Here is a 23,409-nt window from a genome sequence, read left to right as displayed (position 1 = left end):
GATTTGCACACAATGACCATGTGGAAATGTGCAATCTTATAGTAACAGTGTTTAAAGTCCTTTTAAACACAGATATGTAGAACAAATCTAAAATGTTAGGGACTGTGGGTAAATTATTTTAAGGAAGCTGGAGAAAAAAAAAATAAAAAAAAAATAAAAAAAAAAAAATGTACAGACCTTCAGATAAACTTGCACCTAAAATTAGATTATGGTTTTTACATACAGGAAATATGTGGTTGTCTTATTCCATGATATGTCACTCTCACAGTTCTAGCCAGTACCACAAAGCATACTTTCATTATTCTAATGTGTTCCTTATCTCTGCAGAACTGGAAGTGCCCACTGCAAATTGTACAAGCCAAAACGGGCTACATTTTACACAGTGATTGTTTAAACACTGTATTTGTTTATTTCTAGCTGTCCTTGTAGGACTCAGCAGAGGAAATAAGACTTTTAAAAGGGTGTGGATTGGGCAGCAAAATGATACAAATTGTGCAAACAAATTGCATACTCTGCCTGATCCATTAAAGGGACATTAAAGCACAGTCAAGTTCAAAATAACTTTCATGTTTCAAATAAGGCATGTAATTTTAAAACAACTTTCCAATTTACTTTTATCACCAATTTTGCTTTGTTCTCTTGGTATTCTTAGTTGAAAGTTAAACCGAGGAGGTTCACATGCTAATTTCTTAGACCTTGAAGGCCGCCTCTAAATGCATGTTGATAGTTTTTCACCACTAGAGGGCATTAGTTCACGTGTTTGATATAGATAACATTGAGCTCATGCGTGTGAATTTACCATGGAGACAGCTCTGATTGGCTAAAATGCAAGTCTGTCAAAAGAACTGAAATAAGGGGGCAGTCTGCTGAGGCTTAGATACAAGGTAATTACAGGAGGTAAAACGTGTATAATTATAAGTGTTGGTTATGCAAAACTGGGGAATTGGTAATTAAGGGATTATCTATCTTTTAAAACAACAAAACATTCTGGTGTTGACTGTCCCTTTAAACACTTTGAGATGGTAATATAAAATGATAAGTCATAAATAAAATAAAAACTCTACATTTTACTTTCATGATTTAATTTGTCCCCTTTTCCTGTAATTCCATTCTGTAATTGTGAGCTTTTCAGTTCCTGTTAGAAATGGAAGTGCAGAACACTGTTATATTCCACACAGCCATTGGCTGCTCACTCTAATGACTTATTTCTAACTGTCTCTAATTGGCCACAGCAGAGAAGGTAACCTAAGTTACAACATGGCAGCTCCCATTGTTTTATAGACACTAAAACGTTACACTTATTTTGTCAATATTTAAACAGCGAATTAAACTTTATAAAACACATCTACATGTTATTCTCAGACTAATCTTTTCTTTGAATGCATCATTCTATCTAGCATTTATTTAGTGTTTAATGTCTCTTTAAGCTTTAATTTAGACTTTCATATCCCTTCTAAACTTGCAATTTTAAGAAAGAAACATTTTAATGTACTTCTATTATCATATCTACTTTGTACTCTTGTACCCTTTGTAAAAAAGCATACCTAGGTAGGGTCAGGCGCAGCAATGCCCTACAGGAAGCAAGCTGGTGATTGGTGGGTACATATATATATGCCTTGTCATTGGTAGGAAAGGGCGAATGTGCTGAAAATGTAATTAGTTTGGTAGAACGAATAGTCCTGTGGACAATCTAATAATAAGAATGAAATACATTAAATTTTGGTAATCGAATGTTACTTTAGCTTTGAATGTTCATAATAAAATCGAATATCCTCATTCGAAATTTTGAATGTAACAAATACTATTCAGAAGTGCAATAGTTCATGTGGTAGGGAATTTAGAAATTCTAATTGAATTATTAGAAAAAAAATTAAATCATATACCTGTACCCCTCAGGGTACAGGTTTATGAGGACTTAAGAAGGGACACTGAACCCAAATTTTTTCTTTCGTGATTCAGATAGAGCATGAAATTTTAAGCAACTTTCTAATTTACTCCTATTATCAAATTTTCTTCATTCTCTTGGTATCTTTATTTGAGATGCAAGAATGTAAGTTTAGATACCGGCCCATTTTTTTGGTGAACAACCCGGGTTGTTCTTGCTGATTTTTGATGGGTGAATTTATCCACCAAACAAATGCTGTCCAGTGTCTGAACCAAAAATAAAATAAAGAGCGTAGATGCCTTTTTTTTTCAAATAAAGATAAAGAGAACGAAGAAAAATTGATAATAGGAGTACATTAGAAAGTTGCTTAAAATTGCATGCTCTATCTGAATCACAAACGAAAAAAAAATTGGGTTCAGTGTCCCTTTAAGAGCTTTTTACCTGAACAGCCACAGAAATACTGAGAAGCAGTTAATAATGGAGAATGAACCTCTGGAGTGCAGATTAATAACTTATTTACTCACTTGATGGGGCACTCAGGTAGATGCACTCTCTTAACATGGACACTGTACACTAGATTTTTCTTTGCATAAATGTTTTGTAGATGATGCATTTATATAGCCCATGTGGTAGTGTTTATGTAACAATGTATAGTTTTGCTTATTTATTTTTTTTAATAACATTGTGCTGATTTTCAGACTCCTAACCAAGCCCCACAGTGTCAGATGTATACAGATGTCTACAGACTCCTGTCTATTATATACAGGGAAGGGGGGAGGATCTGCTCTTTTTATTTAGCCAGCCCCTTTCACTGGGTGTCCCAGCCTAAACTCACCAACAGTGCTAAACTGGGAGCTTCTAAGTAAGTTTTTAAAAAGGTTTTAAACTGGATTTGTAGGTCAGTATATGTGCATATTCTTCTTTATAGTAGTATCTACATACATACAGATATATACAAATTTGTGTATACTGTCAGAATTATACATTTGTCTATTAAATCTTTTTTGTTCTTTGTCATCCTTTGTTGAAGAGCGTGTTCTTAGGAGTGTGCCCAAGTCTAGGTCACAATAAGGCATTGGTTTCCCAACAATGTCCTTTGCATTTACTTCAGTTTTCTCACACATCATATAGTGGAAAAGTGTTTTATTCTTTAGTTGGAGCGTTACATTATTATTATCATCATCATCATCAGTTATTTGTAGAGCACCAAGAGATTCCGCAGCAATAAAGAAGCCTTTCTCTGTAACGCAGCTAGCGCAGGCAGACGATAGAGTTGCGCTCTCAGTGGATTGTGCACAGTCATTACGCACAAACTCCTAAGCATATGCAAGGGTTTATAGCTTGTGTACGTACAAATCTGTGATAAATTTACTTTTATCATTAAATTTGCTTTGCTGTCTTGGTATTTTGTTTAAAGCTAAACCTTGGTAGGCTCAAACTGATTACAAAGCCGTTAAAGGCTGCCTCTTATCTCAGTGCATTTTGACAGTTTTTCACAGTTAGGGGTCGATTTGTCAACCCGTTCGGCAGGCTCCAGCCCGCACGTGATTGGCTGTGCGCAGGCAGGATTGCATGCAAGCGCAAAATAGCGCTCGTGCAAAGCTGAATTCCGGCAGTGGAATTCAGACCTGGCAGAGGTGAGCTCCGCATCAGCTTGATAAATCGACCCCTTAGTTCAGGTGCGTCATAAATAACATTGTGCTCACTTCTGTGGTGTTGAGTCAGCACTAATTGACTAAAATGCAAGTCTGTCAAAAGTACTGAAATAAGGGGGCAGTATGCAGAGGCTTAGATACAAGGTAATCACAGAGGTAAAAAGTATATTAATATAACGTGTTGGTTATGCAAAACTGGGGAATGGGTAATAAAGGGATTATCTATTTAAACAAACATGCTCAAATAGACTATCTTTTAAAATGATCTTTATCTTACTAATCTAAAAAACGTACAAAATCCATTTACCGATAAGCAAGGGATGACGAATCGCTTTAAATCAGAGACTTTAGATACACTGTTTATGCCGTGGACGTCTAAGTTTAGCCACAACTCTGTGGTCTGACATCTCAGCTAATCTCCAGACTGATGCTCAAAATAGGGCATATTCCATTCCTAGTGTTACAGTTAAGACATAAAAAATAGTAATTATAGACTGCCCATTCTAGATTCCCAGAACCCACGCTCTTATTTTAACACGGACCAATACGAAGTACGGATATTTTTCACACCAGGTGGGTTTGTAAAAATTTCCCATTATCTTAGAAATACCACAGGAAGCAAAAAACGCCAAGATACTAATTAGTAAAAGACGTAGGTTAACCTTAAAATAAAATTATAAAAAAAAAAACAAACAAAAAAAAACACCATCTTACTCACAGATAGCCAGCACTAAAACTGAACATTACAATGCTATATTTAGAACGCAGGCTATTAAAATGCATTGCTTGATACAAAGGTCGGCGGCTGCTTAAAGCTTCCTCCAGTAATTGTGTGAGCCTGCTCCTTTAATTGGGTTTCGCAGACATAAAACACAGAACCATACTGACCCCCCCCCCCCCCCATATAATCTAAGAAGCATGTACTGGTTTATTACAGCAGACAGGCAGATAAACGAAGTGCATACGTTAAGTTTTAGAGGTAATTGCATCTCCCTCATATAAGCGACCAACCAATGCAGAGAGACGAAATTCAAGCTCTTAACTACGCTCTACAGGAACTTTATCTGCAAGAAAGAGCGCACATCCTGCGGGGAGGAAGATCCAGATATATGTCTGTCTGCATTAGGGAATACATACCTCTTCTGGCTGTGCGTGTGAAACAAGTACTGTCAACTTGACAGAAACAGGTGCATGTTAGATGCCTGCAGTATGAGATCAGACCCCCGAGGAAAGGAGTTTGTTCTATTCCAGAAGCCACCAGAAGGAAAGAAAAGAAGGGGCTACTTACAAAGAAAAACAAATCAATAAAACATAAATTTAGGATATTTACTGAGCATCATTTTAGCCACAGACAAAAAGCCCACCATTTTTCCTTTATGATTCAGACAGATCAAATCATTTGAGGCAAAGTTGTTTCAATCTCTTGGTATCCTTTGTTGAAGGAGCATGAATGTCCTACTGGGAGCTCGCTGAACACATTGGGTGAGCCAATGAAAAGAGGCATACAAACTTGCATTTCAACCAATGAGTGCTATTTTTTGTACAACTCCAGGGGAGTGAGCATAATGTTTATCTATATGGCACACATGAACTAGCACTGTCTGGCTGATAAAATGCACAGAGGCAGAGATTTAGAGGTTATAAAGTACATTAAAGGGACACTGAACCCAAAATTTGTCTTTCGTGATTCAGATAGAGCATGCGATTTTAAGCAACTTTATAATTTACTCCTTTTATCAATTTTTCTTCATTCTCTTGTTATCTTTATTTAAAAAAGAAAGTCCAGACCCTGGACAGCACTTGTTTATTGGTGGATGAATGTATCCACCAATCAGCAAGGACAACCCAGGTTGTTCATCAAAAATGGGCCGGCATCTAAACTTACATTCTTGCTTTTCAAATAAAAATATTAAGAGAATGAAGAACATTTGATAATAGGAGTAAATTAGAAAGTTGCTTAAAATTGCACGCTCTACCTGAATCACAAAAGAAAAAATTTGGGTTCAGTGTCCCTTTAATATAACAATCTTAGTGGTGCAAAGCTGGATAATGGGTAATGAAAAGGCATTATCTATCTTTTTAAACAAACAAAAAAAGTAGAATGTCCCTTTAAGGTTGAAATGATTTGGAAGCTTTATTTTGGCAAAAATACATCTGATGAGCCAATGACAAGAGGCATGTGTGTAGCCAAAAATACCCAGCTAGTTCCCAGTAGTGCATTAGTACTCCTAAGCCTAACTAGATATGCTTTTCAACAAAGAATACAGAGGACAAACTCAAGACTTTAATTTGGTCTTTCATGTCCTTTAAAGGGTTTTATGAGAAATTCATATTTAGTGTTTTACGTTCATCTGTGTCCCTTTAATACAATCATAATTTAATCTATGTTATGCATAGTTCTTCCAGCCTGTTCCTTCTATGTAATTTGCAAGAAGCAAGTCAGGCATTTGGTGAGCTGTGATTTCCTTAGAGACCAGAAGGATTCTGCCAGGAAAAAAATAAAATAAAAAAATAATTCAGAAAGAAGCTGTAATCCAATACATAAAGCGCAACCCAGCATCAGCCTCTGTCGCGCTGGGCATTCCTGCGCCGTGTTCATCGCATGCAGAGGGAGTGTAATTCCCGAAGTGCCTAACGCTGTTCTGAATAGCAGAGCAGCAATATTAACATTTACTTTACAGGGTCAGATTAGAAGCAGTTTGCTTCAGAGCACAATTCCTTACTGGGTAAATATCAACGCAGCGAGGTGGCACCAAGCAGTCTCAAGGAAATGTAGCTTCCGGAAACTGGTTTTACCCTTTCAAAGCCATCGCATAATTAGACCTTATTATCTGGTGGTTCTGTTTGTGTAACCCAATGAGGTGCTGGGTACTGTTCTGTTCTGTTTGTGTAACCCAATGAGGTGCTTGGTGCTGGGTACCGTTCTGTTTGTGTAACCCAATGGGGTGCTGGGTACCGTTCTGTTTGTGTAACCCAATGGGGTGCTGGGTACCGTTCTGTTTGTGTAACCCAATGGGGTGCTGGGTACCGTTCTGTTTGTGTAACCCAATGGGGTGCTGGGTACCGTTCTGTTTGTGTAACCCAATGGGGTGCTGGGTACCGTTCTGTTTGTGTAACCCAATGGGGTGCTGGGTACCGTTCTGTTTGTGTAACCCAATGGGGTGCTGGGTACCGTTCTGTTTGTGTAACCCAATGGGGTGCTGGGTACCGTTCTGTTTGTGTAACCCAATGGGGTGCTGGGTACCGTTCTGTTTGTGTAACCCAATGGGGTGCTGGGTACCGTTCTGTTTGTGTAACCCAATGGGGTGCTGGGTACCGTTCTGTTTGTGTAACCCAATGGGGTGCTGGGTACCGTTCTGTTTGTGTAACCCAATGGGGTGCTGGGTACCGTTCTGTTTGTGTAACCCAATGGGGTGCTGGGTACCATTCTTTTTGTGTAACCCAATGGGGTGCTGGGTACCGTTCTGTTTGTGTAACCCAATGGGGTGCTGGTACCGTTCTGTTTGTGTAACCCAATGGGATGCTGGGTACTGTTCTGCTTGGGTGAGCCAATAGGATGTTGGGTAGTACTGAAGGGACATCAAAAACACCTATTGCTTTTGTGTAACATCTGTGCTTGAACGTCGTTATCTAGAGAGCAAATTCATTAACTTTCAAATGCTACTAACCATATAGCTAAATTTAAAGGGACACAACTCAAAAATTAAACTTTCATGATTCAGCTAGAGCAGCCATTTTAAACAACTTTACAATTTACTTCCATTAACAAAATGTGCACAGCCTTTATATATTTACACTTTGAGTCTCCAACTACTACTGAGCATGTGCAAGAATTCACAGAATATACCTATATGCATTTGTGATTGGCTGATGGCTGTCACATGATACAGGGGGAGTGGAAATAGACATAACTTTTTGTCAGAAATAAAATCTACTACTCATTTGAAGTTCAGACTAAGTGCTATTGCATTGTCTTTTTATCATGCATTTTACTGTATTTACTGGTCCTTTAAATGACCATTCAATGCAGTAGAATTACATAATTAACAAGTACAATCAGTGCTTGACAAATATGTTCAAAAATTAGGAGCCAGTAAGAATATTTAGGATTTGTATATAGATATATGGAGAATAACCCAAAAAGTTAGGAGCCAGGGGTAAAATTCTAGGAGCCAGTGGCTCCCAGGTTTGTCGAGCCCTGAAGTACATAATAAAAAGACAATGCAATAGCACTTACTCTAAATTTAAAATAAGCAGTAGATATATTTTTTAACAAATTAAATTTTTTTATGCCATTTTCTAGCCCCCTGTATCATGTGACAGACATCAGCCAATCACAGATTAGTATATGTATACCCTGTGAGCTTGTGCACATGCTCAGTAGGATTAAGTTCACTAAAAAGCGTGGAAAAAAAAAAAAAAAAAAAAAAAAAACTGTAAAATTAGATAATAGAAATTGGAAAGTGTCTTAAAACTGCATATTCTTTCTGAATCATAAAAAAGTTTATTTTGACTTGAGTGTCCCTTTAAGTAATTTGTAGCATTTTGAACAAATCCTTGGTAACATAATTTACTTTATTGGCTCTGCTAGGCAGCGGAGTGTAGGACAAGCACGAATATGCTTCTCAAAATTCACAAAGTTTGGTACAAAGACACATTTGTTCTAGAAGTACTAATGCAGGTCACACACACATAGGAGGTAACCTCTGTCCAGGCACGTCAATTCTAACTGTTCTGCAATATCAAAGCCTTGTAGTTTATCTAACAAAATGGCAGTTTAACATTGCTGATCTGAGGATAAATGTAAATGGTTTTGTTTCTATTAATAAGGGGTGCCGCCATGTTGGAACCTAGGTTTTCCCTTATCTGTCTCTTCTGCTAAGGACAATTAGCATTAAAATATAAATCGGGTAATAAAAAGTGTGTGCAAACAAGGCTGTGTACAATAGGAGATAGTTAAACTAACACGGTTATATTCCACACAGCCATTGGCTGCTCACTCTAATGACCTATGTATAACTGTCTCTAATTGGCCACAGCAGAGAAGGTAACCTAAGTTACAACATGGCAGCTCCTATCGCTTTATAGACTCTAACTTTACACTTATTTTGTCAATATTTAAACAGCTAATTAAACTTTAAAAAATACATCTACATGTTATTCTCAGACTAATGTTTTCTTTAAATGCATCATTCTATCTAGCATTTATTTAGTGTTTAATGTCCCTTTAATATTTACGAGGCAGGTATATATATTTAGAACAACATGCAAGACTGGCAGCCAGCTTTGCACAATAGTGCCCAATCTGTGTATGGCCTCTAAATAACCCTTAGGGATGATCCACAAAACAGTGGTGAACGTCTCACCGGCTCTCCCACAAGGCAATAGCTTTAGCAGGTTGTGTTGTCCGTTTGATGTAAAGCTTTACGTGTATGTGAGAAGTGACAAGGTAGTGCGCCGCCCCCCAGAGTGTGAAATGGAATGTTTTGTTAAAGACACACGGAAGCCAAAATTCAGCTTTTATTGTTCAGTGTGCGCAAATTAAAATAATAATAATAAAAAAAGACCTATATTATCAAATGTACCCAATAGCAGTGGTGGCTTTAAAGCAGACATCCACAAACTTGGCCCTCCAATGGTTTTGGAACTACATTTCCCATGATGCTCAGCCAGCATAAAAGCTGGTTGAGCATCATGCGAACTGTAGTTCCAAATCCTCTGGAGGGCCAGGTTTGAGGATGTCTGCTTTAACCCTTTAAGTGCTAAGCGGTTTTAAGTTTTGTTGTTTTTTTTTACGTTTTTTTTTTCCTCCTTCAGATCCCCTCTTACACTGTTGGAAAGGTTATGAGATTACCTTTCCAACAGTGGGTCTTGGGGGTCTGTAGCTGCTTAGATGTCTGAGATACACTCTTCTAAGCAGCATGCCCCCTGCTCCTATAATTATAAAAAGTTGCGTAGTGACGTCATCACGTCATTGCGTGTGACGTCACCTCGCATAACGTGAATGCCTGTCACTATGCAGGCCCGATCGCCGGGGTAGGAGCGGGTGGGAGCCCCCAGATCTCCCTCAAGGTGGGAGAGTGCTAGCGACGGCTCTGAGCCGTCATTAGCACCAGAGTGGGAAACACTGCGACGGCTCATAGCCAGCGTTCGCACACACGGGGTTAAAGGGATAGTCTAGTCAAAATTAATTTTTCATGATGATTCCGATAGAGCAGGCAATTTAAAGCAACTTTCTAATGTACTCCTATTATCAAATTTTTCTTCGTTCTCTTGGTATCATGATTAATTTTAGCAAATTAACCATATCACTCCCACGCTGGTCTGTTCCTGTAGACATGTATTAGAGCAGGTTTAGGGACAGATTTTCAGCAGCACAAATTAGTCTTTATCAACTCTCATTTCCATATAATCAGCAAACAGTGATAATGTGTAATCTGGTCACCAGATGAGCCAATCACAGCTGTTTGCACATTCCATGGATGGGATACTGAAACCATAAAAAACCCCACTGCTTGTGATCATTATGCACAACGTGTAACAGGCTGCAGCCATCATGCTGCACAAACGCATAAAAGAGGCAGCAAACGCATGGCCGGAAATCTGCCCTGGCTACTAGCATCGTGGGCTGTAGCCAGTTCCTGAGATTCCAAAAAAGAATAAAGAGCAAACCTGAACTTTATTGTGCAGTTACATATATTTTTATCATGTTCCCCTAAAGAAATAAAGCGTGGGAGAAGGGGAAAGCTCAAATCCCATCCAACTGAGCACCTCTCCTTTTTCATAAAAGCATTGCACCTGTCTACATGAGTGGCATCTTTATCCCTGCAAAAGGCAAAACATTGCAACAACAACCAGTTTGTTTTCCATCCCAACAAAATGCAACAGGACTTGAAATTAATGGTTACAGAGCTTGACATACACAGTACCAGGGTTCCTCCAATTTTGTATCCACCTCCAAGGTTTGTAAGCCCTGATTTGCTCCCCACGCCCACAAATTTACATACTGCCATACGCTCCCTTAAAAAGCTGGCTTATCTGTGGCTTTGTGATATGTATTCCGCACAGCATGATAAGTTCTCATGAAAGCCTCAAAACTACAGCTTCCATCATGCTTTGCACAACTCATAACACAATACTCGCACTTGCAGGAGCCACATCAGCTTACTGAGAGGTCATCTCACTTCTTTATGTTTCTGGCAGTTAAAGGATAAGTCACTGAAGAAGGAAAAAAATAAATAATAATAAACAATTAAAAGAATCTATATGTGTCTGCAGATAACCCTATATAAGTAATCTTCAAAAAAAATACTAGACGTCCTGCAGGTAACTAGGCATAAGGGATAGTGAGTCACAACTGCCATTCCCCAAAAGCTTTAGTTTTTTACCCTCTGTCACTAACACACAGAACCATGCCACTTTTTTTTTTTATACCGCATAATTCTATATCATGGAAAGGATGTACTGGAACTGTCCAGTTTAATACTGGACAGCTGCCCCCCTAGGTATGCAAGCCCATGATATGAAAACTGAAATTTGTGGCCACTATATTTACGGTCTAGCTCCCACATTTGGAACTTTTTCCTGGTATTTAACTACTGAGTATGTCAACTTGGTAGTCACTAATTGCCAATACCTATAACGTTAAAGGGACAGCCTACATCAGAATTTGTATTGCTTAAAAAGATAGATAATTCCTTTATTACCCTTTCCCCAGTTTTGCATAACCAACACTGTTATATTAATACACTTTTAACCTCTGTGATTACCTTGTATCTAAGCTTCTGCAGACTGCACCCTTATTTCAGTTCTTTTGACAGACGTGAGCACAAAGTTATCTATTTGGAAATGCATTGATAAGAGGCGGCCTTTAAGGTCTAAGAAATTAGCATATGAACCTACCTAGGTTTAGCTTTCAATTAGGAATAACAAGAGAACAAAACAAAATTGATGAATAAAGTGAATTGGAAAGTTGTTTAAAATTGCATGCCCTCTCTGAAACATGAAAGTTTAATTTTGACTAGACTGTCCCTTTAACTTACAAGCCCTAATTGAAAATGTAATAAAATGCTTAAAGGGATAGGAAAGTCAAAATTAAACTTGGATGATTCAGATAGAGCGGGTCATTTTAAGACACCTTTAAATTCACTTCTATTTTCAAATGTGCTTCGTTCTCTAAGTATCCCTTGTTAAAAAAATAAATACGCACACATCATACACTAGTGGGAGCTGCTGCTAATTGGTGCCTGCACATATTTGTCTCTTGTGATTGGCTAAACAGATATTTTCAGCTTCCTGTCAGTAGTGCAATGTTGTCCCTTCAGCAATGGATAACAAGAGAATGAAAAAAATTTGATAATCGAATTAAATTGGAAAGTTGTATGTTCTATCTGAATCATAAAATAACATTTTGGGGTTTACTATCCCTTTAAAACCAAAGCCCTAATCAAGGAAATTCTCCCTGAACTACTGCACCATAAATAAGCACTTTTTCTAAAAGCGTAGAACTCATCTAAAACATAAGACGCATCTGATCCGGTCAGCATTATCTAGAGAACAAGCAGACTGTTCAACCTACATTTTTTTGCATTCAAATGAAAATATAATTACTGCAAACTGCCCTTGTGTACGCAGGGAATCCAACCAATGTTACTGGCTTCATTTTTTTATATTAATTTCTCTGCACAAAGCAAAAGGAATTCTGTGTTTATACTGTGCGTGCACTTGCGATCTTGCAATATAAAGGCTTCTGGCACCCACATTGGTCATCTTTTGTATGGGTGTTAAAAGAAAAGTGTACTTTAAGATTTGTTGCCCATAACTTGTTATATCAGCAGCAGAGTGTATATATATATATATATATATATATATATATATATATATATATATATATATATATATATATATATATATATATATATATATATATATATATATATATAGTGTTAATTTAGGTCTATTTCTGCATATGAAATAGCAGGCTTTCTTCTTTGACTCAACTCTTTAAAATGAGCTGAGCCTGCAGGTGCATTGGACCTCTGTATCATACCACTTTCTATATACACACAAATGCTTCATTTTCTAGTCTTTGCCTGGATATTAAAGCCCAATCCTCTGAGAGAACAACTGAAAATTAACAAACACTGGTATAAACATCTAGTAAAAACCTGTTGAAAACTTTATATTAAAAGATCCCAGTTTAACACTGTTGAAGAGGTTAGGCTGGGACACCCAGTGAAAGAGGCTGGGAAAGCAAAAAGAGCAAATCCTCCCCCAATCCCATGCACATGAAAAGACCCCTTACACAAACAGGAGCAAGCAGGAATCTGTAGACTTCTGTCTACATCTGATACTTTGGGGCTTGGTTAGGAGTCTGATAATCAGCCCAATGTTATTATAAAATAAGCAAAACTATACATTATTACAAAAACACTCCCAGATGGGCTATATAAATACATAATCTACAAAACATTTATGCAAAGAAAAATATAGTGTACAATGTCCCTTTAAACAAATTCTATTATTACTATTCCTGCAAAGACTATATCTGCACTGGCAGCGTTCCTATAGCTATTATTTAGATGAAGGTAAACCATAAATCAACAATGCACTCAAAGATTCTGGTACTTTTTTTTTATACAGTCAGATTATATATATATATATATATATATATATATATATATATATAATCAGAAAATAAATAATGCTGTGAATATATTGTAAGATTTGACAACACAGGCAAGATTGGACAACACAGCTTTATCAAACTAGAAAATAAGTCAAAATCCTTTTCATTTACAATTAATTAAAAATGCCAATAATGTGACAGCGTGTGCCATCCCGCACAGTGAAGCGCTTGCAATAAGAGTAATATAGCCCATGATTCTGGGGTTAATTGCAGCTTCATCAGAGAAATGATGAGATCACCTTTGTGAAGGATTTTGCTAGTCAAAGCTCTCTTAATAAGATGAGGTTTAAGTGATAAGAACCAGGCCCTTCTTATTAGAAAGGGAAATAAAGTGTAATAAATCAGATTACATCTGTAGCTCTGCAGTGCCTTTCTACCTACCCAAGACCTAACTCTCATGATAAGCTCCGTAACCTTGAGAAAGTAAATATTTCATACGCGTTTCACGAGGATTTAAAACAAATGCCCTGGATATAGTTATATGAAGTGTACCCTTGGCAGGGAAGGCCAGCAATGCATGTTGGGGCAAATTTAATTAGTATTGGTAAATGTTCTGAAATTCACAGTCCCAGAAAATGAAGAATTTGTTTTAAAGGGGACGTTGTACTGTAAGATTTCATTTACAATCCTATTTTTTTCCATGCTGCCTCATCACACACAAATTACGGTTTGATTGCTTGCATCAGGAGTGGGTTTTTGAATTTATGGGAAACTTCCAAGAGTTGCATATTCAACAAAAGCAGTAGAGGTGCAATTGTCAATTCTTCACCCCGAAAGCAGAGTATTTTCCTGAGTCTTTTTTTCTAAGCTACTACCCAAGTTCATCCTGCCATGGTCAGGAGTTGGCAACTTTATATCAAACTTAGGTGTCACCTGTACACTTTTAGGAGCCACATGTAAATTGATCCCAATTCACAGGCCTTACAAAGTTCATAGTGGGAGTTAAAGGGACATGAAACCCCACATTTTACTTTTGTGATACAGATAGATTATACAATTTAAATCCACTTTCCAATATACTTCTAGTATCTAGTTTGCTTAGCTCTCTTTGCTGAAAAGGATACCTAGGTAGGCTCATAAACTGGGAGCTAGCAGCTGATTGGTAGTTGCATTGGCTTACTGATGTGTTCAGCTAGCTCCCAGTGGTGCATTGCTGTTACTTCAACATAGGATAATAGAAGTGAACTGAAAAGTTGTTTAAATCTTGAGGGGAAAAAAAGGGGGGTTCATGCCCCTTTAAACATTATGTTGGACTAAGACATTTGTGTAACAACAACACTTTTCTCAGAGCAGAGTTTTTTTTTCTTGCACTGTCCTTTAAAGGGATACTCAAGTCAAAATTAAACTTAAATGATTAAAAATAAAGAGCAGCAATTTTAAACCAGTTTCCAATAACAAAATATGCACAGTCTCTTTTACATTTACACTTTGAGTCACCAGCTTCTACTGAGCATGTGCAAGAATTCACAGAACACAGTATATGCATTTGTGATTGGCTGGTGGCTGTCATGTGATACAGGGCGATTGGAAATAGACATAACTGAAATATGTCAGAAAAAAAAAAAAAAAAATCTACTACTTAGAAGTTCCCACTAAATGCTATTACATTGTCTTATCATACATGTGTTTATGCAAATCTACTGCATTTACTGGTCCTTTAAAGGGACCTTCTACACTAAAATTGTTATTGTTTTAAAAGATAGATAATCCCTTTACTAATCATTCCCCAGCTTTGCACAACCAACATTGTTATATTAATTTCTGCCCATTTCTAAGCCACTATAGACAGCCTCTTATCACATGCTTTTATATTTGCCTTTCACAACAGGAGACTGCTAGTTCATGTGGGCCATATAGATAACATTGTGTTAACGCCCGAGGAGTTATTTAAGATTTAGCACAGAGTACTAACTGCAAGTCAATAGATAATAAATAAGTCATGTGACCAGTAAAAATATCTTACCTATCTGCCGTTGCTAACAGCTATACAACCTCAGCCTATCGTACACATCCGTGTCACTGAGGTTCAGTGCACAAACAATTTTCTGAGTCATTTTATTACTTAACATGAATTTAAGTTTAATGCAGGTGATTTAGCAGATAATTAACCGCACAATTTTCTGAATTTCACGTCCCTTTAAATAAATAAAAAAAATTGCCCAAACTTATCCAGAGCATCACCATCTTCATAGTTTTATGTGTGAAGCAGTTGTACGCCCACCATACACACCCCAGCTAAGCTTTGGGTTTGTATTTATGAGGGGTGTGCCAGGACTCTTGGAAGTTTCCCATAAATTCCAAAACCCACTCCCGATGCAAGAAATCAAATAGTACTTTGTGTGTGATGAGGCACCAGGCAGCATGGAAAGAATCTAGGGTTGTACAGCCCAGAACAGACTAACACAATCAGAAGACAAACAGATCATTATAAGGATGTTTTTGTATTTAAAGGGACATTCAAGTCAAAATAAACGTATATGATTCAAATGGAGCAGCAGTTTTAAGACACTTTTTTTCCTACTGAGCATGTGCAGAAGCTGACAGTGTATATGTATACTAGCCTGTGATTGGCTGACGTCTGTCACATGATACAGGGGGCCGGCAAATGGGAGAAAAAATAAATTTCTCAGAAGAAAAAAAAAAAATCCACTTCTTATTTGAAATTCAGAGTAGGTGTTAAATCATTGTCTTTTTAATATGCACTTGTTAACTATATAATTCTACTGGTGTGTGTGTGTTTGTATATATATATTATATATATATATATATATATATATATATATATATATATATATATATATATATATATATATATATATATATATATATATATATATATCCAATTGACGTCTATTATGAATTTCTTTGTTCTTTTCATGTCCTTTGTTAAAAAGCATACCCAGGTAGGCTGATGAGCACCAATTCCCTACTGGGAGCTACTGCTGACTGGTGGCTGCGCTTGAATGCCTCGTGTCATACGGCTGAGGGCTCTACAGCTGGCAATGTGCACAAATAAAGATTTTATATTAAAAACAGCATTTAAGTAAATTAAAGACGTCTTTGTAATAAAAATGTTATTCACCCTATTTTCTGTAATTGATGTCTTCACAAGGCTAATCCTGCCATATATAATGCCCCGAATTGGCTTTAGCAGAGATTATCAGAAAAGAAACTGTAAAACACATTGTCACAGTGGCTAACCTGAGCTATTCCAGTAACGAGTCCTGATTGGCTCCACCAAATAAGGCAAGTAGCGTGTGGAGCTTGGCTTATTGAAGATTAAATGCAACATACAATGCGTTAATCTAACCAATTTTATTTTTCAAATTTGCCTACTAAACAAAAATTGTACTAACAGTTTTATCTGTAAGCTGTAAACTTATTTTTACAAAAAGGGACTATGCACTTAGAGAGCATGCTGATAAAAGTTAATTGTATTCAAAGCTCCTGCAGGAACACATTTTCAAAAGAACTGCTCTTCATTGATAAAACTAAGGAGCTGTGGTTCCTAAATGTTTAATTCTGGCTACTTTTTTTTTGGTATTATTCTACATATTCAGACAGTAATGTTTCTTGGAAGCTGGGGACTGTGATCCGTCTATCCCAGTCGTGTCTGAATTTAGTACATCATTTGTTGGAGCAATAATTGTATGGCTGGTTTATCACATTCCATGAAGGCCCTAAACTCTCAAATAAAACCTATGCACCTCTGGAGTTAGGTAGCTTTAATAATTAAATATCCTTTTTAGGCAACAGTCTATGTATGCTCCCATTTCCTGAGAAAGCTTGTTTTATGGAAAGATCACTTTTGTAACCATATTAAAGGGACACAACACCAGAATTATTGTTGTTTTAAAAGATAGATAATCCCTTTCTTACCAATTCCCCAGTTTTGTATAACCAACACAGTTATAATTATACACGTTTTACCTCTGTAATTACCTTGTATCTAAAACTCAGCAGACTGCCCCCTTATTTTAGTTGACAGACTTGCATTTTAGCCAGAGCTGTCTCCATGGTAAATTCACATGCATGAGCTCAATGTTATCTATATGAAACACATGAACTAATGCCCTCTAGTGGTGAAAAACTATCAAAATGCATTTAGATTAGAGGCAGCCTCCAAAGTCTAAGAAATTAGCATGTGAACCTCCTCTATTTAGCTTTCAACTAAGAATACCAAGAGAACAAAGCAAAAATCGGTGATAAAAGTCAATTGGAAAGTTGTTTAAAATTACATGCCCTATTTGAAACATGAACTTTTTTTTTGGACTTGACTGTCCCTTTAATTAAAAATATAAATAATTCAACAAAAGTTACTTTAACGTTAATCTACAAATGAGAGCAGATGTACCTGATCTATCAGCATGTCTGGAAATGAGAAAATAAGTATTACAGGGAAATACAAATAGGCAATTCTCTAACCATACCCTGCGCATAACCACCTGCTGCAAGGAAATAACTGCCATTACCAGCCCCATTTATAAACAATCCCATACCCTGATTTGCCAGACATGATCTGTCCTCACTCTACGGTAGAGTTTGTGGTAATTTGTCCCATTCACTTATGTTCCATGAAGTTTAACTATTTGGACTTTCAGTTAGCCCCATTGTTGCAAGGAGCATTTAGAAAAGAACTATAAACAGAATGGTAGATTATTAAGCATAAATGTTAATGAAAATGAATGCACACCGCCTTACGGTCCTTTAGGAGCATAGGGGTTAAAGAATGCAAAGGGACGGGGAAGTCAAAATTAAACTGGATTCAGATAGAACAATATACCTCTGTCTTTGAAAGGTGCAAAGTTTCAACAAAGTATCCAACAAGAAGAGCATTCTGAGGCAGGCTCAGCTATGTGTATGTCTTAAAGCACTGTATGGTAGCAGTGCTTGCAACAATGTATGCCCCTGAGCCTACCTTAGTATGTTCTCAGAGAAGAGCAAAGTTTCGACAAAGGATACAAGGTAGAAAATGATGAAGCTCTGTTCGCACCTTCTGAGACCATACTGTGTAAATACAAAATTTAACTGTACTCATTTGTGAATGTTTACACAAGAGCAAGGGGATGGAGTGCACAAGAGCACTCTTGCTCAATCTTAAATTTTGCTAAGTGTTGCTGCATCAAATGGCAATTGCAGACTGATAGAAACATAGATATTGACGGCAGATAAGAGCCATAGGCCCAGCAAGTCTGCCCGACCTTACCTAACAGTATAAACTTATCTAGTTCGTAGGATAGCCCCCACAGTGTTTGTTGCTACTACCCTACCACAGACTGACGGGTGGTCTGTCTGAACTTGTGAAGCTGCAATCAGACATTTCAATTTGTTAAGAAACATCAAATCGGTTAATGGTAGAGCGCCAACAGATTCAGCAGCAAAAAAACAGAGGTATGATATGCAAGGGAACAAGTGGGTAAAGGGTATTGCCAAGAGTTGCACTGTTGTAAATCAGATCTCATGAAGGTGATGTACTAACACCTGGGCTCATAGGCTTACACACCAAGGGGTCAAAGGGATAACAAAGAAGGAGAGGAAAAGAGGCTGTAAAAAAAAAAGTTACTGTATGTTTTATGCATCCCTGAACAGTAGAGTCTTAAAATGTTTGAAGCTTTCAAAACTAGGGGAAGAGTCTTGTGGAACGAGGCAGAGAGTTCTACAAAATAGGAGCCAGTCTGGAGAAGTCCTGTAGATGAGAATGTGAGGAGGTAACAAGAGAGGAGGAGATCATAAATAGAGCAAAGGGGACGGGAGGGAGAGTATCTGGGGGAAAAGGTCTGAGATATAGGGGGGGAGCAGTGCAGTTGAGGACTTTGTATGTCAAAGTGAGAATTTTGTGTTTGATCCTAGAGGCAAGAGGAAGACAGTAAAGGGAATGGCAGAGAGGTGCAGCAGATGAGGAGTGACGTGTAAGGAAGATCAGCCTGGCAGAGTTATTTATTATGAATTGTAAGGGAGATAAACGGCAACTAGGGAAGCCGGAGAGTATAGAGTTGCAATACTCAAGGCTGTAAATGATGAGAGAATGGATTAATATTTTAACTGTGTCTTGTATAAGGAAGTGTGAAATTTAGACATATTTTTAAAAAGGTGGAAACGGCAGAAGTTGGCCAAAAACTGTATGTGAGGAGTAAAAGAGAAATCTGAGTGAATTTTAAAAAACGGTTTCTGAATCATGGAAGTTTACATTTTGACTTTCCTATGCCTTTAACCAGATTAGATTTGCAGTGAGTGAAACTGAGAAGCTAAACTTGCGCAGGCGTTTACCGACACCCATCTTAAACCTCTTATTTAGGTACAGTGTGGGAGAACCGTACACTTTATCCATAGGAAGTTACATGAAGAAAAGGGCACAGTTCCGGCACTGCTTGCATTGTGACCTTGGAACAAAAGGCACTAGCTCAGGCTACCAGGCACTGGCAGAAAAGGGTCCCAACTTCAGAAACCTACTTACAAACAAAGCAGCACATGACAGTGAAGTATTTAACCCTTGGCTGCCACAGAGGAATCTGCTTCGTATCATATCCTGGATACTGGTCTCTTTTCACATCATTCTAATACACTGAAGAATTTAACCTGGGAGGAGTTTTAGTTCCTTCTGTAGTGACCATTGTCTGATGCCATAAATGCCTTTAAAACTCATCCCCCATCACAGTACTCTTATCTTTATTAGTCCTGATAAGGTAGAGAGGAAATAAAACGCTTGATTGACAAGTACTAACTAGATTAGAGAGCTATAAGAGGGCATTAAACACAAAATAAATGCTAGATATAGAGATGCATTCACAGCAAAGATTAGTCTGATAACAGAATACATATGAATTTGTTAAATTATATTTGCTGTATAAATACTGAATAAATGTGTAAAGTTTATGTTTATACAAAGCAGTGGGTGTTGCCATGTTGTAACCTAAGTCTCCTTAGGTTTAAAACCATGTTTGCCTTGTCTAATCTCCTCTGCTGAAGCTAGCTAGCGACAGGTACATATGTTTGTCACTGGCTCACCAAATGTGTCCAGCCCGCTCCAAATAGTGCATTGCATGGGGTATGTGCACTTTAATGTCATTTTAGTAAATTCAATATAAAAACAGCATTAGATATTGCTATTTAATATGGATAAAGGATGAATGACATTTATAACAATGTGTGGAATGTTTTAAACACATAGAACAAAAGTCAAATCAAAGGGAAATAGATGTCTACTTTTCAAAAAGTTTTTATTTTTTTATTTTTATACTAAGAGATGTTAAATACTTCATAGGGCAGATTATCCTAGAGCCTAGATAGGTACATGTGAAGTTACTATATGTAATAATACACATTTTTATTTTGTTTATGTGTGAGTTGCTAAAAATTCATTTAAAAGGGTTACAGGGGATTTCCTATATTGCAGACAGTGGGTGGCAAAAATGCATTTCAGCATATAGTACTACTGCTGCTGCTTCGCTTCAGAGGGATTAAATGTAGGGTTAGACGGGGACTTTTAACGGCTTTCGGTGACAAATCTCATTTAATGAGAAAGCCACACAATATGTCAATCCACTTGGGGCCAAGGAAATATGCAGTCCATTGCAGAGCAATATGCTGCTGGGCTACAAGAGGTTAAATCAGTTACACGTGGTCTTCCAGTTTTCAGCTGACACAATATAACTTTAGAATGTGCCTTAGTGACAAATCTGTATTTAGTATGTCTGCTTGCATTTATAATGTATTTACAAATAGCAATATATTCTTTCTTTCAGTTTAAAGCAGGGGGGTATAGAAAAAATAAAATCAGAACTGTTAAGTGCCTTGGTTTCCACTTTAGATAACAAGAGCAGAAAAAAAAAGTATTTATAAATAGAAATAAACTTATTTTTGTTAGATGTAATCATCTAGCCTTGATGTTATGCACACTGACATTTAAATTCCCAACAAAATATACTGTGAATGGAGATTAAAAAAATCAAACAGATCAATTTACATATCAGGCAAGATTTTAGCTAGAGGCAAAGTCCAGCACATTACTGAACGCACATTACTGACATGTTTTTTTTAAACCGCCAGAGAACTTTTTTTTTTGTTGTAGCATATTACTTTACAGATTGTCTCATGTTCTCCACCCAATCAGATAATTTGTCCTTCATAATATATTAATATATCCAAAGACAAGTGTAATCTAGAAAGTAAATTAAACTGAGTAAAAATACATAGTAGAAGCAAAACAGAATTAACCCACTGGATGCCAGAGTTATATCTAAGCAGCAATGGAAAATATGATCTCTGAATTAAATATTACTGGATGTAAAACAATTATAAAAATGTATTCAAAAAATGTATTAATTGTTAACCTTGACTCATGATAAGCAGATTAATCATAATAAATTACAAATAAAAATAGCAGGCAGAAAAACTATCATTTCACAGACATTTCCTGCTTAAATAGGAAATACTATTCAGAAAATATAATTAGACTAGCAATGTGCTTTTTATCCTATATATATATTAAAAAAACAGTGACAAACAATATTAAGAGTCAACCATGTATAGGAGCCTATCAATTGTGTATACATAAAAGAATAAAATCATACTTATTAGGATCTAGAAATACATTTCTAGAATAGGTGTCTGGGATTTGTTAAACTCTGGTGTAATGATCGACTACTGAGATTTACTTTAGTTATTAAATCTGCTCAAAGATTACTAGAGCTGTTAAATCATTAACTTGCTAGTTCAACTTTGCATCTACTTAATTTAAGTCTGCAAACAAGCGTTTTAATGATAGGAAAGGCGTGAAATGCGTAAAAGAAAAAAAAAAAAAAAAAGGATTAGTCCTATGGCTCAAAAAGAGAGAATAAGAGCAGAATGTGTGCTACATCTGAAAGTTTGTAATTACTATGAAGTCAGAGTAATAGTTATTTAAAACATTTACTTAATAAAAAACAAAAGGTTACCGATATACAATGACTGGTACAACTGTCAAATTCAAGGGCAGCATTATACCCCCTGGGTGGCACAGAGCTGCAATGCTAAGTTTGATAACAAAATAAAGCAGACACACAAATTAGTGCACCCCAGACACATACAGGTCTGTATAGCAAAAGGACTTCTGTGACTCAGACCAGAAATTATTGGGCTAGAATCTAATATCCTTGTGTCAAAAGGGTACACTGCAGGGCACCCTTACCAAGTGTACAGGGGAGCAATATGTATTGTATAGATAGGTGACATTATCACATAATCAAGCAGATATGTAAATATGCTTCTATGTATAATCACATTGCATTGTACTTTCAGCAGGTGTTTATTCAGTGTGATATATAAGGACACACTAATATTGTACAGTAACACACACACACACATATATATATATATATATACATACACAAACCTTTTACATACACATATATAAAATATTACTTATGTGTATATACCCAGCCATCTGTTTACAGACATATGGGTGAGAAAACTGCCAATAACAATAATAATCGAATAAACTAAATCATATGGATAAAATGTATCAGCACTGGAATTGAAATAGAATGCAGAGTGCCAGTGGGTACCCGTGTGCTCGGGGGGTACGAGCACTAGGTGTGCATGAGTGCAGGTAAAGCAGTGCATATGCACTCAGCCCGCAGCCCATAACGAGGTTACAATGCACATATATATACCTGCACTCACCCGCGGGAACCAGATATAAATACAGACACCCAACCCTCCCGCGTCCCGGCCTTACTCACCACTCAGTCCCGGCCTTGTCTCCGGGTCTCTACCCTATAGACTCCCTAGCTCCTGTCACAGGCCGCCGCTCTCTCCCTTCACTCCCCTCCTCTGGGTCTAATCGTCCGAACCTCCCCTCTCCGCTTGGTTCGCTCCTCCTCCGTAGAACAACAGCCACGCCCCTCACAGTGCTTTAGCCAATAAGCGTTGCCCTGCGCTATTTCCAAGGGGGCACGTCCATCTCTGGCTGAGACGGAGGCGCTGCTGGGTCCTAGTACGCGTCATCTCGCACTTGTGTGTTATTGAGTACGTCTCTGCGGTTAACCCCTTGGCTGCTACAGCTACGGTACATTGCAAAACAATGGTATTTTATCTTCGCAGACGGTCATTGGGGAGAAACCAATATTGTATCCTGATGCTGCACTTTATTTTAGTCAATAATGCTGCACTTTATTTTAGTCTTCTCCATTGTTAGGTCAGGA

At 37.3% G+C, this 23,409-nt stretch overlaps 1 protein-coding gene across 1 annotated transcript in view; it reads right to left on the bottom strand.

The window, feature by feature from the left end:
• The window catches only part of DAG1 (dystroglycan 1), a 60,449-nt gene extending 37,394 nt beyond the window's left edge, over positions 1 to 23,055 (bottom strand). The window contains exon 1 of the mRNA XM_053721125.1: positions 22,948 to 23,055. The gene's annotated coding sequence lies outside the window, so the exon portion shown is untranslated. The remainder of the gene's footprint in view (positions 1 to 22,947) is intronic.
• Between the last annotated feature and the right edge of the window lie 354 nt (positions 23,056 to 23,409).

Source organism: Bombina bombina, chromosome 7 (genome assembly GCF_027579735.1).
Source record: "Bombina bombina isolate aBomBom1 chromosome 7, aBomBom1.pri, whole genome shotgun sequence".
Classification (NCBI taxonomy): domain Eukaryota; kingdom Metazoa; phylum Chordata; class Amphibia; order Anura; family Bombinatoridae; genus Bombina; species Bombina bombina.
Note: the sequence above shows the minus strand (reverse complement) of the source record. Positions and strands in the feature narration are given on the sequence as shown.